This window comes from Drosophila guanche, unplaced genomic scaffold (assembly GCF_900245975.1).
Source record: "Drosophila guanche unplaced genomic scaffold, DGUA_6, whole genome shotgun sequence".
NCBI lineage: Eukaryota > Metazoa > Arthropoda > Insecta > Diptera > Drosophilidae > Drosophila > Drosophila guanche.
This window is the reverse complement of record NW_022995746.1, coordinates 8,207,817-8,222,900: the sequence shown is the minus strand read 5'-3', so window position 1 is coordinate 8,222,900 and position 15,084 is coordinate 8,207,817. Positions and strand designations below refer to the sequence as shown.

At 42.0% G+C, this 15,084-nt stretch overlaps 1 protein-coding gene across 2 annotated transcripts in view; it reads left to right on the top strand.

Moving 5' to 3' along the window:
• Window positions 1-15,084, top strand: part of LOC117582023 (insulin-like growth factor-binding protein complex acid labile subunit) — a 50,986-nt gene that overhangs the window by 9,957 nt on the left and 25,945 nt on the right. For both annotated transcript variants that reach the window (XM_034269548.1, XM_034269549.1), the window contains exons 2-3: window positions 5,804-5,870; window positions 13,809-13,829. The gene's annotated coding sequence lies outside the window, so the exon portion shown is untranslated. The remainder of the gene's footprint in view (window positions 1-5,803; window positions 5,871-13,808; window positions 13,830-15,084) is intronic.

The window sequence follows — 15,084 nt, the reverse complement described above, 5'->3', positions numbered from 1 at the left end:
GGCTGTGCCGCTGTGTCGCCCGCTAGCGCTGCTGGTCTGAACAAATTAATCTTAGACAGTTTCATTGAAGAACATTAAATTATAGAATTATAGAATTACTGCCCTTGCTTCCTTTTTTACCTGGCATCCACCAATTAACCTCCACCTTTTATCATTATGGAAGTTGGCCCTCAAATTTAAGACAATCTTTAAGCAATTACAATACTAGTACAAAATTATGAAAATTTCATAATTGCCTTAAATGGCCAGCGGCATTAAAAAAGGAAGCCCAACCACAAAGCAGGCCGCATCCTTCTCCTCAGCATCCACCCCACGAACAGGCACCAATGGAAAGCTGAAACACACAGAAGAATCTGCAGTGAAGCCGCAAGGCTGAGGCGGCTTATCTATGTGCATAAGTTATGAGGGCTGGGACCGGAAGTTGCTCATCGTTAAAACGTGTTCAGTGTCACGTTGGGCATGGTTCCCCCCTTGTTCCTTTCTGGGCTTATAGCAGCACTCGGTACATTTAAAATGGCTGAATAAAATTTGAACATGCTAAAGGGAATACATTAACACACATTCACAATTAAGGACAGCAAGACGAAGGCCCAAACGAAAGTCCCCCATGACTGACAGAGGGATAGACACTTCCAGCCCTCACTTCACTTCACTTCACTCGAAGCCATGGGCAAGGCCCAGGAGCATATAGAATTAAACAACAGAGAGAATCGGAGTCCGTGTTCGGGCTTACTTAATGCAGAGTCGAACCAAGACCAAGTGACCGCAAAACGAGCCGACGGGCTCCCTTGCAGGGATCTACGGATGAGGAGAGTCTGCCTGACTGGACCGCAAAACCTTTATGGTCACACACACACACAACAGTAGGGGTATATGGGTGAGTTTGAGTGTGTGGGGGTGTTGCAAGTGCAGCAGTGACATCCCTGGCAAACCCTCTTAGATATCCGGGCTTAAGCTGGAAATTTCCCAGCAGCCTGCGAGCGGCGGCCTCGAGCTCTTGGCTCGTAATTCCAGCCAACCTCTTTACGCATTGTTAATTTTTTATGGCCAAAACGAAAATTTGCACTCAAGATTTATGTGGCGGTGGACAGAGTGCTCCAATTCCATACACCAAAGCAACAAAATTGGAACTGGAACCGGAATAAAAGACCAAAAGGTAAAGGACTCCCTTCACTGAGTTTTTCCTTCCTAGTCCAAGCTATTCGAAAACCAGGGAAATTTCTTTCAGTTTTCTACAAATATGCAAGTGCATGTACAATATAGCAATCCAATTTCTTATATGCCAAATATTTTCAGTAGCTAAATCATTCCTGATTCAGGGTCCCAAAGCCTTTGGCAACGAATTTGAATTTAATTTTTTAGAAATGTTTGGCCCGTGTTGTTTGCCTCTCGCTTGTCGCCCCACAATCACCGCAAAAGTGCTAAATTACCAAGTAAAATATAGGTAAAGAGCATTGCCAGAGCTTGCCAGCAACCAAATTTAATTAATGCTGAAAACGTTGGCATTGCCGAGACCAGAAAATCAAAGATTTCCTCCGTAATATATTTGATAAAACTAACAGTTTGGTGACCAATGCTGTCAGGGGTTTCTTCCAACTCCGGTTAGCCTTGGAGCTCTATAGCCTATCCATTAGCCCGAACAGTAGACCACAAAAGTTTGTTTACCGGCTAGGATTGGAAATGGGTGGGACAGTGGGAAGAACTTTGGAACAATATTTATGTCATCTATCGCAAGGCATCCGACGTATTCGTTTCATTTAGTTAGCATTTTCTAATGAATTTCTGACCAAAAAAGTTTCAAACAGTTTTTGGCTGTCGACTGCTTTTGTTGGACAAAGCCTTGAGGATAAATTTCTGGCTGGAATCTGCATAAAGTTACAATAATTTCTGTTGAAATAAACTATGTTCAATGCATGTGGTTGAATTTGCTTTAAAGATTTATCAGGCTACGCTCCGCACATCCAATCAATTTCTGTTTAAGGCTTCAGCTGTCAGAATGTTGCCAAGTAATCCATAAAACGCATCATTCGCCCGTGGGTACCCTGCTAAATATTAGCCAGCTCCCACTTTTTGCTCTGGAAAATTGAATTTATAGCGAATATTGATGGATGGATTGCGACGGGGGGCGATGTTGTTGACGTTGCTGCTGATTCAGTGCTCTGCCGTGTAGCTGAAATACCTTTTCAATTAGTAATTTTAATTATCGTAGCCAGGGGCAAGGTCGTACTGCAATTTATACCAGCAACAGTAGCATAACTCTCCACAAATGTACAAAGTGCACAACATTTTCGGCTCACAATGTTGGCTTTTGTTTCATTGTTTATTTGCGGAAATTGAGCGCAGTATTCCGGCTGTGAGATGTTGGACAACTTCTATTTGGGTCACACAAACAAACAAGCAAACAAATTGGCTGTGGCGACCGACCCGATTGTAATACTTACACTACATACTCCTTCTTGTACATATTTAGTACAAACATGAGAAACGATTTCAATTGAATGTCGCCCATTAGCATTTGATTTGCATATTTGCATAGCGGGGTATCAAATACAATATTTAATTTACACTATGCAGCCATTTAACTAAGCATGGAAATGCCAATTTAATTTGCCATTCATCGATTAAACTGTGAAACAATAAAAGAACAAATGACGAGTGTTTAACACAAGTGCTCTAAAATAATGGAGTTTATTTTACACAGAAACAATATCCATGAAACACTTTTAATTTGCTTTGAAAAGAAAACTACCACAAAAATATGTGCAAGTTTTTTGTGGTCGATTTCCTAATGGGTTTCCTGGCTCTTAAGAGCAGCTTAAGTGGTTGCTCACATTTCGGATTTGTTTGCGTTTTCCTCTCCAATCGATTGCACATTTCTGCTTATAACGCATATGATGCTTACTGGAAAAACTCTTAGCTTTATTCTTATTTGCGCCAAGAGTTTTCCCCAGCTCGGCTTGCAACATATTTGCACAAAATCCATTTCAATTCCCAGCCATTAGTGTCGCCGTTTAAAAGTGGCAGAAAAAAGTTTTGTTTTCACGCTTTGGCATTAAAAGAAAACAGTTGGCCCAGAAATTCGAAGAAAAAAATAACTGAACAAAAAGTGGCAGCAAAGTTTTGCAGTTTTGTCCGCAGTGCCCCGAATGGCCCCTTTGCTCCTGGCTCCAGCTTTTCTTTTTTTCCGTAACCATTTTTCAACTTTTTCTGTTTTTGGGTTTCCTCTCTTTGTTTGTTTTTTTGTTTGGTTGGCTGGCGGAGAAAAAATTAAATGAAAATAACAGCAGTAATGAAATAGAAATAAGCGTACATTGACTCTGCCAATCGAACTGGTATTCCATTCATGGATGTGGCTGTACATCCCATCGCCATCTCCCAGAGTTGACAAACTTTTGCCATCAACTCGAGGCACATGTGACTCTGGGGCTGTGGCTGTGGCTGTGGCTGTATAAAAAATATATTCTTGATCAACTGAAAGTGAAACTTTATGCAGCGCTGACAAACTTTTTAACTGCTTGACAATTAGTCATAAAAGTATACTCTTTTAGAATATCTTTTTGTAATGGCCTGGATAAGAGGGATTTTCAATTTGTTGATGTTTCCCAGAGCTGGTTTTTGCCACACTTTCGCTTTGCTAATGTCCTTGTGCGGTGTGCCTTTGCTTTTAAGATTTTGAAACAAAAATCTCTAATCTGTTGAAAGTTTTTTTGGCCCACATGCATAAGTGTGCAGCAGTTTTTGACTTTTGCATTTCGCCTAATCCCTACGCCGACTCTGCACTACGCAATGCTCTTTAATTTAATTAAAAATATCTCCTTCTCGTTTGGCTTCGTGTTTGCCAAAAAGTTTGCTTTGCTCAGCAAAAAAAAAAAAGGAAAAAAATATGACTAACGATGTGCAGGAGTAGTAGTAGTGCCCGCCCACTGGCTGACCAGGCACGCCTACCCTTCTAAGCCCTCTAAGCCAACTAGCCAGCAGGATGGGAGGAGCCATCCACGTGCCGGCAGTGCCTTTGTTGCTGCTGCCTCCACTGTGGGTCATATGGGTCAAGTGGTTGGTCAAGTGAGTGGGTGAGGACTGGGATCCGTAGCTGGGAATATAACTGAAACAGGGGACGCTGCCATGCCAGGGACTGAAGCTGTGAGCTCTGATACAGATGATACAGAAACTAGAACTGTAGCTGGGGGTCCTGCGGTCTCTCTTGTCGTAGTAGTAGTGGCATGGGTTAAGTGGTTTTTAATGAAAGTTAGCATCCGGTTTAATGCAACTTGTTGTTGCTAATAGGGCTATGGGTGAAGAGAAACCACGTGACTGGGGCCCGGAACTCAAATCGGGACCCCAGACTCATCAAACAACCGCAAAGTGAAAGCTCCAGTCGCGAACTTTCACCCAGACAAAATTAAAAGTTAAGTTAAAGCTTGGCGCAAAATTAAAGGGGATTAGTCGGAGCTTAAGGACACTTTCTATTAATTGTTTTGGCTTTCGAGGTTGCCCGAGCTGCCATTGGATGAGCGAATAAATTTATTACATTTATTGTACTCAATTTATGATCAAAGGGAAGGTCGCGTATTCTTTCCACGTCCCTTTGCTTCCGGCATTTTAATATTTGTTTTATTTTCTGTTCAGTTCTGTTTATTTTATTTGGCTCCTTTTTCGGTATGGGGCCACAGCCACACTTTGTGTATCTTTTTCTTTTGTCCCCTTCTGTGAGCTTTCGTTTTGGCAGTGCGCACTTTTTGCAGTACTTTTTCAGTTGATTTCCTGGCCCGCATGCTTCCTGATCGGAATTCTGTATTTCCTCTACGTCCATTACGAATTTTAAATGCAATTCAGCTTTGTTGTGGCACCGCCTTTCCTACCTTTTCATGTTAAAAATATTACGGTAACTGGTAGGAAAAAGTAGAGGGAAAGCGTACAAAAATGCAACTTTGAAGTTTGGCATAAATGCTGCAAAATGTTTTCCATGATATTTGCTTAGGGGATTTTTAGTTTGTTTTTCAAAGCAAATATTATTCTATGGTTTCACTCAATGAAAGGTAATCCTATTAAGGCAGGCAGATACTGCTATTATTTTAAACTAATTGGCTTGCATTTGTTATATTTAAAACACGTTAAGTGGGATACAAGTATGAGGATGAGACTGTTTTCTAGTATTCATAGCTCATAGATCATATTCTACCCTTAAAGTTTCCTAAATGAAAAGCAACACCCACTAATCAAAACGGCCCTGACACTTCTCTTTCCTACAGCTCGTTGTCTAAATTAATTTATTTACATTTGGCAACTTTTGCGAACATTTAATAAACCTAAACAGATTTTCATCTGTAACATTTGTCTTCCTTAGCCAGCTGCCGCCTCCTACTTGGCTGTGGCCAGGGGCTTTCTGGTTATCCATTTCCCCGGATAGTAGGGAATTCCCAAATGATTTTGGGCCTGCTTAGCATGCCTGTCGCCTGGCTTCGCCGCTCAGTGATTTTAATTAACATTTCTGATTCTGCGGCTTACCTCTGCCCCACCTCTGTCCGTGGCTTGTCTTTATTAGCACACCTGTGCGGAGAGGTTATACGCAGTCGGTATTCCTGTGTGCCGTGTGCCGTGTCCCGTGTCCCGTGTCCCATTTACCATGTCCCATTGGCTTTGACTTTGTCTGTCTCTGGGCTGGAACTAATTGAATTGCTACTTGCTTAATTAAGTAGAGAGATAAGTTTGCTGCTGATTAAGATTTTGTCAACATTTAATTCGTTTAATAAAACTTGATTAATGCACTTTAATCTCCATATATTGTATCTCTCTCCATTTGCAGACAGGCAGAGCCAATTCGCATTCAGAGTTCAACGAGTTGAAGGTTCAATAAACGCAAAACGAAGAGGGTAAGTTTTGATTGCAAATATTTGCTCCATCAAAGATTGTTTTGACAGCACTTCCAGAGTTCTCTGTGACAGTTGCCGTCTCCTTGACAGCTGCATTCATTCGACTTTGCATCTATGGCATTTATCAATCAAGGGGAATTATTCTCTCTCTATATCTACAAATTTATTTAAGCATTTCTCTTCTCGAGATTGCAACTTTTTCCGTACTTATTTAAGAAAAATATTTTCTATAAATTTCCAAATGTATTTTTTTTTTTTCTCTCTCTTTATATTTACAATCTGTTTTTAAACAATAAGTAAATTGTATAATTAATATTCAATTAACAGAAATAGCAGTTTTCCAATGAGCCCTGCTATTATATATAACATCTTTTTAGTTTGTTAAATTTATCTATCAGGGATATCGAGAATGTGGTATCTTTTCAGTCTTCTTACTGTTAGGCTATTGTCTAATAGACTTAAGGCTAAATTATTTTCGTGGTTGTGGAGTCTGTCGATGTATTTCTTACTAGTTTTCTTTATTTCTTCTTTAATGGTTGGAATATTCAGATCTTTGTGGATGTTTGCATTAGATACGTAAAACGGAGCATTGACAAATGTATTGACCCACAAAATGTTGCCTGGCTCTTGAAGGCCACTGGCTCCTGGCAACTATTTCCTCCTGGCAGCAACCGAATCAACGGCCAATCCAAACTTGTTTAACAATATGCTGACCATGGCTCAAAGGCAAAACTCGATATGCGAAAGAATGGGAGCAATGTGAAATGAAATCCAATATCAAAGCACAAAATGACTGCCAGCTACATACTCGTACAACTCGGATATGGACAAGTATATCGTTTGTGTGGGTGTGGCATGGGTGGGATTATATTGTATACTCGTATGTGCATATCTGTGTGTTCGACATCCTTAATCAAACACACGAGAAATCAAATTATGAGCAAGATGAGCAAGTAGGGACTCATATGCACATAAGGGAGCTGCGCAATAGGGAACCGAATCGAAGGTTACCCCTTTTTAGGTGTAACGCTTCCGGATTTCTTTATCATTAATTTACAATATTTTGAGTCAAGATATTTGGTCAATGTGGGATTTGTTGGGAAGCCACAGAGCGCAGCAGAGTCCCTACTGTTAACAGAGCCAATAACAGAACAAATAACAGTAAGAGAGATTGGAAGCGGCAGTGCCCTAACAGTGCTAACCGTGCCTTGTTAACAGTGCCAATAACAGACCAACTAACAGAGAGCGAGAGAGGGACAAAGAGAAGAGAGAACCAAGCCTCAACGATCGCTGCCGTTCAATTCGGCGCTAAAGACTCTCTCGAGAGTGCTAATTGAGTCTCAAAGAGTACTTGAGTATATTTCTCTCAAGGTGTTTAATATGTTATCCAATAACCACCTCCACAAATGCACACAATCCATCATCTCAAACTGATATACCGCCTGCCGTGTTGGGTATCAATCAGCAGCAGCCACAGTGCAGCAGCCCACACTGGCTAGGCAGACTGCCTGGTTGGCCTGGCAGCCAGCCGTCTGCCTAACTGATGAAAATGATAATGATAAAGAGGTCAGATAAGATATGCCTCGGAGATGCCTCGAAATGAATGGCTGAGTCTGAGCAAAAGGCAAGCACAAGACATGGCGCAAAAAAGCGAAGAAGGCGGTGGAAGAAGCAACATAAATTATGAAAAGAAATTTCCATGCATGTGCATAAGGAAACGGGGAATCGTAGCCTTGGCACTGCTATCTGCTCGTCGCCTTCGTCCTTCGTAATTAATTTGATTTCATTCATTCAAGTCAGGGAAATGCGAAAAGGACCAAAAGCAGGGAAAGTTAAATTAATTGAAAGAGCAGAACACACTACAAAAGGAATGGCGCGACTTGCTGCTGCTGCACAATCATAATTTTCAGCAAGTTGAAGGCTTTAAGGAGCGGCTCTTGCGGCTGCTGTTCTCTTCCATTGATCCAAGAGCTACCAACAGCTATAGCTTAACAGAAACAAAAGTCCTGCCCTGCGCTTTGTTGTCCGTTGTCTTCTGCTCTTCTCTCTACATCCCGGGCATGTCGACATTGGTAATAAAGCGCTCACTTGCATTTGTCCAGGATGGTGGGAGTGGAAGCGGGAGTAAGAGTGTGAGTGTGAGAGTGAATGCGAGTGTGTGTCTGAGAGCCAGTTTATGTATGCATATGTGTGAGTGAGTGTATGCTCGAATGAGGTTAAGAGCTTAATGAGTGCTGACAAGGCAACCTGTAGTTGACATATGACATTTTTATGTGCCTCGAAGCCTTCGCAACAAGGGTTTCCTATTAATACACAACTCAGGGCTTCCGCACAGCCTCCTCCTCCTCTGTCTTCCCAAGAAACAGAGCCCAAGGTAAATGCTAAGGTTTCGACTTAATTAGTGCCATGAGTTAGCCTCGTTTTTATGATAGTTGTTCGGCTTGCTTATACTCTTTGGAGAGGTAAATTCGTACAAAATGTGGCACAATTTTCGGTCATTTAACTTTGGTATTTTGGGTCTGCTGAGCATGTGTAGGAGACAATAATTTCCCACAGTTACTTATTTGCTAGAATGCGGCAGGGATATCCGTTGGGTCCGTTGGGTTTGTGTGTGCTGCGAAATGTGTTGATTAGGGGAAAATCCAATTGAAAGAGACTGTGGGTACTTTACTACCTGTCAATCCGAATGCAAATGGATAAGGGTTGTAAGAGAAGTGGAATCTATGCCACCACTTCTCCTTTGCTGTACAAACATCTGCATAAAATATGAATGCCATGCAATAAGTAGTCAGTGGAGAGCGGATACAGTGGAAAAGCAAATATCAAAACCCAAGGACCTTTATCTGTGGATATTTCCATTTGCATTTGGATATTGCATTATATTTTGCTCACTGATTGCAGGTGCACACTCGTACTTGTTTGTTTTAATAGATTTTATTTGCCTTTGATACCCGCCCACGCCCACTCCCACTCCCGCTTGACAATTAGTCGCAACAAGTCAACAAGTTATATAGTTGCCGTTGCAACGGGTCTAGCGGGACTATCGGCATGGTGGCATAGTGGCTGTGGCATGCCCAGAACAACATGTAAATACACCTACCTACCAGCAGCTGCCTTCTGCAATCCGCCGGCAGCGCCCTTCAGCTACGGCCACGATGAGTGACCACTGGACCATTTTGTAGTCAGCCACGTTGTTTGGCACTGTTGACCACTCGTGGCGATTGTTTATCTGACTCTGAGCTGTAGTTGTCGTTGTCGTTGTCGTTGTCGTTGTCGCTGCTGTTGATATTGCAAGCTGATGACATTAATTGTTACGTTTTCCCTTTTGTTACTATTGTAGTTAGTATCTGGTGGTTGTTGTTGTACTTGTAGTTGTATGCGCTGCTGTTACTGTGACGATTATTTACTCTGTTGTGCTTTTAACGCCTGGCTGAATACAAGTTTTAGCTTACCATTTTGTGGACATGATGGATTCAGTGAATGTTGATCATAATGAAGTAAACTTTACCCATTCCATGACCGTCCTCCTCAGCTCCCTGGCCCATATCTATTTCCCTAACACGCTCTTGAGTTACTATTAGCCCGCGTTGGCAGCCCGCTGGCAGCATTATTTTTAACGACAGCGAGGGGAGAGAGCTCTGCTCTGCTAGACAGTTTTAATTAAATTTCAATTAATTATTCATATTGCAGTCGTTGGCCTCTGTGCGCTGGATGGCCTCAGTTCCGAGGGCTTCATGTGCCACTGCCAAAAATGTATTACCAAAAGTGTGTTGCATATTTTACAACTGACTGTGGGCCACAAGGTTGATGGGAACTGAGTGGGTGTCGGTAGAAATATTTTTGGGGCAAGGCCAAAGCTGAGCAGAGACTACTAACATCTTGAGGTGGGAGATAAAGGTTATTCATCAAGCAGTACAGGTCTCGAAGCCACATGGAAGAGCAAGAAATTAAAGTATATCTAAAGCTGAAAGCTAACTGAAAGTCTGCCACCTGAAAGGGGATAATATTTATAATTTATAATTTGCACATAGGAAGAAGGAAGAAAACATGTCATCTTCAGTTAGGCAGTAGCTAAGCTTTTTCTATACTCACTTTCCACTTGAATGATTCTTTTGGACTACATTAATTAAGTTTAACAATTACATGGCATGCAGTGTCCACTAATTGAGTGCCTAATGTTCGGGTTCACAAGTCAATTACACGCACTGCACATCTCGCCGAACTTGAGCAAATCAGTTGACAGACAAGCAGCAGCAGCAGCAGCAGCAGAATCGCCAGCAACTCTATGCACAACTACACCTACAGCAACAGCAACAACGTGCGTGCAACATCAACAAGTTCATTATAAAAGTTAGCACAAAAGCAACGGCAGCAAAAAAAAAAGCGCTCGACTGGAGCGAACTGGAGGGACTGAGGCTCAAGCGAACAGAACCCACAAATGTGACGCTTCACTAGAACTTTGCAAAATTCGCTTTTTTTTCCCCTATACATACACCCCGTTAGACCATGTTAACTGTAGTTCCTGGCACTTTACACGGTTACGTTTGAGAGTAGGAGGTGGGAAATAGAATAAACGGAAATGATGCTCATTTGTGTGCGACCACAAAATGGAATGAGGTAGACGGAGCTAAAGGTCAAATGAAGAGTAAATGCTGCGATTAACAGGAAAATAAGAAACACAAAAAAGTTAGAGGGCTTTTGATACCCTGGAGTACAATTCACACATGACTATATGTTGAGAGCATCTTTAAAATAAAACTAGAAGTCATTTAATGGTTGCTTCTCTGCAGAGTAAAATATAATTGTGAACACCTAAACCGACTGACTAAGGTTTGACCCTCCTTGACTTAATCATGAATTCACTCGCGTAAAAGGGAAATAATCCTCCAGTGGAAGACCAACCCACGATCCCCTCGACATCAGATTCAATGGCTTACTGAGGGTGTCAGTCGAAACCTGAAATGACGTTGCAATTGAATTGTGAAAAGTACAAGGGTCCAAATGCGAAGTAACACGGTGGAAACATTTTCCCTTACACATACTAACACGGATGTACGATATGTATATAAAAACACTTGCATATATTCGCACTCCTTCATTCACATTTTGTTGCAGGTTAATGGCGCCAGCGAAGTGTGTCGTTGTCCGAGGGGGAAAGTGAATCCGTCAAAAGTTCGGTCTGCCTTTGCTCTTTGTTATGCACATGCATTGTTAACCAGGAGCCAAGTGGGCCAGGCTTACTCGTACCAGAAGCAGCAGCAGCAGCAGCAGCAGCAACCACCATTCATCCACTCGCCCTTTTATTTCCCGGAAGTTTGTGGTGGGAAATTTCATTTATGCTGACACTTGACTTGCCCACTGCTTCTGCCCATGTCTTCCTTCTATTTTGGCCCTTTCCCTTGAGAGTATTGTTTTTTATGCTCTCTCTTTTTGGTCGGGCTTAATTTGCTGCAAATAAATAATGGAAACAGACGTTGGTTCGATTTGGCCTTGGCGGAAGGGGCCCTGGCGTCCAATGAAGTTTGTATTATGTTCGAGTTGTGCACTTTTTCCATTTCCTCTTTTGGGGCCGAGAACATTAGAGCGGAAACGTGTTGACTGAGCAGGACGCAGAAGACGAAGGAGGAGCAGAAGGAGCACAAGTCACAGGATGTTCTGAGAGGCCAACAGACATGGATGCCTTTCGTTGCCCGGCGGGACGGCTAGCTCCTCCTCCACTGATATGGACAGTGACTTGCTTCGGTTCCGTTCGGTTTGCGCTCCCCTTGTAGAAGTGACAATTTAATTGTTTTGTAATTGCCAAGACTTTGCAGCGAGCACTGATTTATGGGAAAATTGAATGTGATTTATTCTACTGCGGCCTTGGTGGTCAAATAGGGTTGAGTGGAAGGCGTGAGGCGTGAGGCGAGAGGCGGTGACCCAAATAGTCAAATATGACCCCCAAAGGTCAGCCTAGCAATTGTTTGCCAAAGGCCACAGCAGCTCATAAAAAATGCAAATGATTTTGCAATATTGATTTGGAATTTGCAATTGAAAGCAGAGTAGAGGCTGCGATGGACCGATTAAGTGTGACTGGACTGAATATTTATATCGCGGCGAACACCAAACTCATATGTTAATCGGAAGCCGGCATATTAAATATTTAAAATGTGCCTATTTCGCTTAATTCTCCGCATAAAATTAGCATCTGGAATGTGTCTGTGCACTTTAATTTATGTCGAAACGTATGCAACAGGACATAAATCTGAATCGAAATATAGGTTAATGTGTTCTCCGGAGTTCTACTCCAGGGAGGCTGCACTCCCGGCTTTTCCGTCTGGCCATAAATCTACTCCTGCGGGTATGCAAGTGCAACATTTATCTAGGCAACTTTTAGGCCCAGCCATTCGAGTGGATGTAAGCACACGCCTGAGTAGGAGAGCGTGGGTCTGCAGGAACAAACTTCGCTAAAGGATTGCACTGCGTGTAATTGCCTGGAAAGCAGGGAACTTGTACACAAATAATCCTTCAGCAGCAGCAGGCGGCAGGCGATTCCATACCCTCCCCCGCCGAGTCACACCTCTGGCACAAAAGTTTCCTCTGTTGGTGCCACAAATGAAGTTAGTGAAACTGATTAACTCTCGGCAGCTTAGCTTGATTCTCAGAAGCTGCTGCTTGCCCCAGAATTCCGGCTGCTTGCTGCGGCATAATTGAATTTCTGCAGACGCGATGCGAAAGCCCCATAAAAATGATAGCAAACCCCGGGTTTCGTCCTCCCACTTAATGATAGTTTGTGTAACGGCGGCATTCGCTGCTTAATATAATTTTAATGGAATATTTGCCACCCTTTTGCAGTTGCATTAAAATCCAATTGCATTTTGTCAGACAAGCCTGACCTTGGCCAGGCGGGTGGTGCCGTTGCGTCGACATAAATCTTTCCTGCGAGCGACCTGCCTGCCACACCCCATGTTTGCCTTCACTTTGGCTCTTGAAATCTTTTACCACGGCATCAGGGCGGCGTCCCTCTCAGCGCGTCAATGTCGCGCTCCCGTCCCTTGTCATTTAGACGGTGTTTTAGTTTTGGTTTTAGTGCAAGCCATTTATTTAGAAACACCAACAGGGAGGGAGGATATCGCCATGACGCCCCCTTTTGGATAAGCAGACTGACTGCCCAGACAGACAGTCGGTCTGAGGGTCTGTGGGTCTGTGGATCTGGCAGAGACTGCGAGTTGGTCGCTGGGCTAATTCTGCCATTGTCCATGATGAATGGCTGGTGAATTGCATTTATTTAGATACACACTCGACAGTGTGTCTGGGCTTATGCTCTTCAGTTAAGCTGTTGGCTGTTCATCAAATGTACTTCCTTTATTTATGCAAAATATCATTCAAGATCTTATGCCACAGGAGAGAGGAAAGAGGAACGAGGAACATTTTCAAGCACTAGTAGTTGTGATGCTAACTGCTACTATATTTTATTCAACTCTTCATATACTACTCAACTAGTTATCCTTAGACCCCCACTTGGGCAAACATTTGCCCAACTCCGACTGGAACAAGCTTTCCTTTCATTCATTTCTAACATTCTCAATGTCAATTGCCCTCTGGCACTTTAAACGCTAATGCTTACAAAAGGTTACCATATATATTTTTGTGTTAAGAGAAAGCGAGCGAGTTGCTTGAAAGGTTAACATTTGCCATTGAATGTGACGTGTAGTCAAGGCGAGGCCACTCCTGGAGAGCGTGGCCTTTGGTTTTGCATATTAATTCATAAGATCCTCTCAAAACAGCACTTGAGCTGTGGCAAGTGTTGTGCTCTACCACAAACTAATATGAATACTCATCCACATGTAAATTAATGCGATTTATGTATGTTATATGAGGGGCTCTCTGACTAATTGAACTTGTCCCAACATTTGCGTTACAACTTTTTTAATGATGCTTTACCTTATCTCGTTGCAGCACAGAGAAAGAAAGGCAAAGGTGAGTCTTCAGAAGTAATTATGAACGTAAAAGTTATGCCTAGAGGCTCATGAGAATGTATTTACAATATAATAATTGATTTCCGTTGCCATAGAACTACATACCAATCGTTTGCTTATTAAATAATAATCCGGAACATATTTTATGCATTTTATTTTTGTCGTTTAATTCGTTTAATTAGTCATCAAATTGAATTTCTTGTTTACTCAGCCCAAAGAGCAATTAGTGAAAATATCCATAAGCTGCAAAGATTTTACTGCCCGCCCCCTCACTCGGTGCAATTATTATTCAATTTATGAAATTGAACTGACTTTTTGATCACCCAATAAAATGGAACATAAAATTCCGTAAGTGCTTCCATGCTCAGCATGGCTTACATTTCTGGCAATAGGAAAAGTAAAAAATCAAATCAATCCAAAAGAAAATGATCTAAAATCCATTTCTGGTTTGAGTATTTTCTATATTTTAGGCTTGACTAATTCTGCGGCTGCAAAGGGAAATAACGAAATTACTTTTGGGGAAATAAACGGAAAACAAAAAGGTAGCACTCTTCGTTGGCTCCTGGGAAAATCAAATTATAAAAATTTGCATTTAGTGTGGGTGAGTGAATGTGCAGAAAAGTAGGCAGAAAGAACTTTTTCCTACATCAATACACCTGGGAAAACCTGAAGTCGATGATGAGGATGGTTTTTACTTTTGGCATATTATTTTCTTTGACTTACTAAATTAAAAAAGTTTCCTCGTAGGGCCATGGAGGTGCGCTTATAATGAGCTTGTCATTCCATTGAAATGGATATTTTGGAGACTGTTTCAAAAAATGTCCATTATAAATGCCAATGACTTCTGGTATTTAGCGTGGCAACAAATGCGAGTGCAACAGTTTTTAATTGGCAATATCCCAGCAGCAGAAAGTTTCATACACCATTTCTGTATTTGTATTTGTATTTGTATTTGTCTGCAAAGTTTTCCAGCTCCGACATGTTTGATTAATGCGAAACTGCGTGGCAAATAATGAAAAATTACACTCGCCCACAAAACACACGCACATACATCAAATCCACTCCGTACAGTTTCCGACATAAAGCACTATAAAGCGTTCGGTCACACACACCCATACGCATACTGAACAACTAAAACTCACACAGATACGACTGCACACACTACACAGCAGCATAAAGAGTGCGGTGCACACTTTTGGGCGTTGTTAAATATAAAATTCTATGAATTTGTACGTACATCATTTGAAAATCGTAAA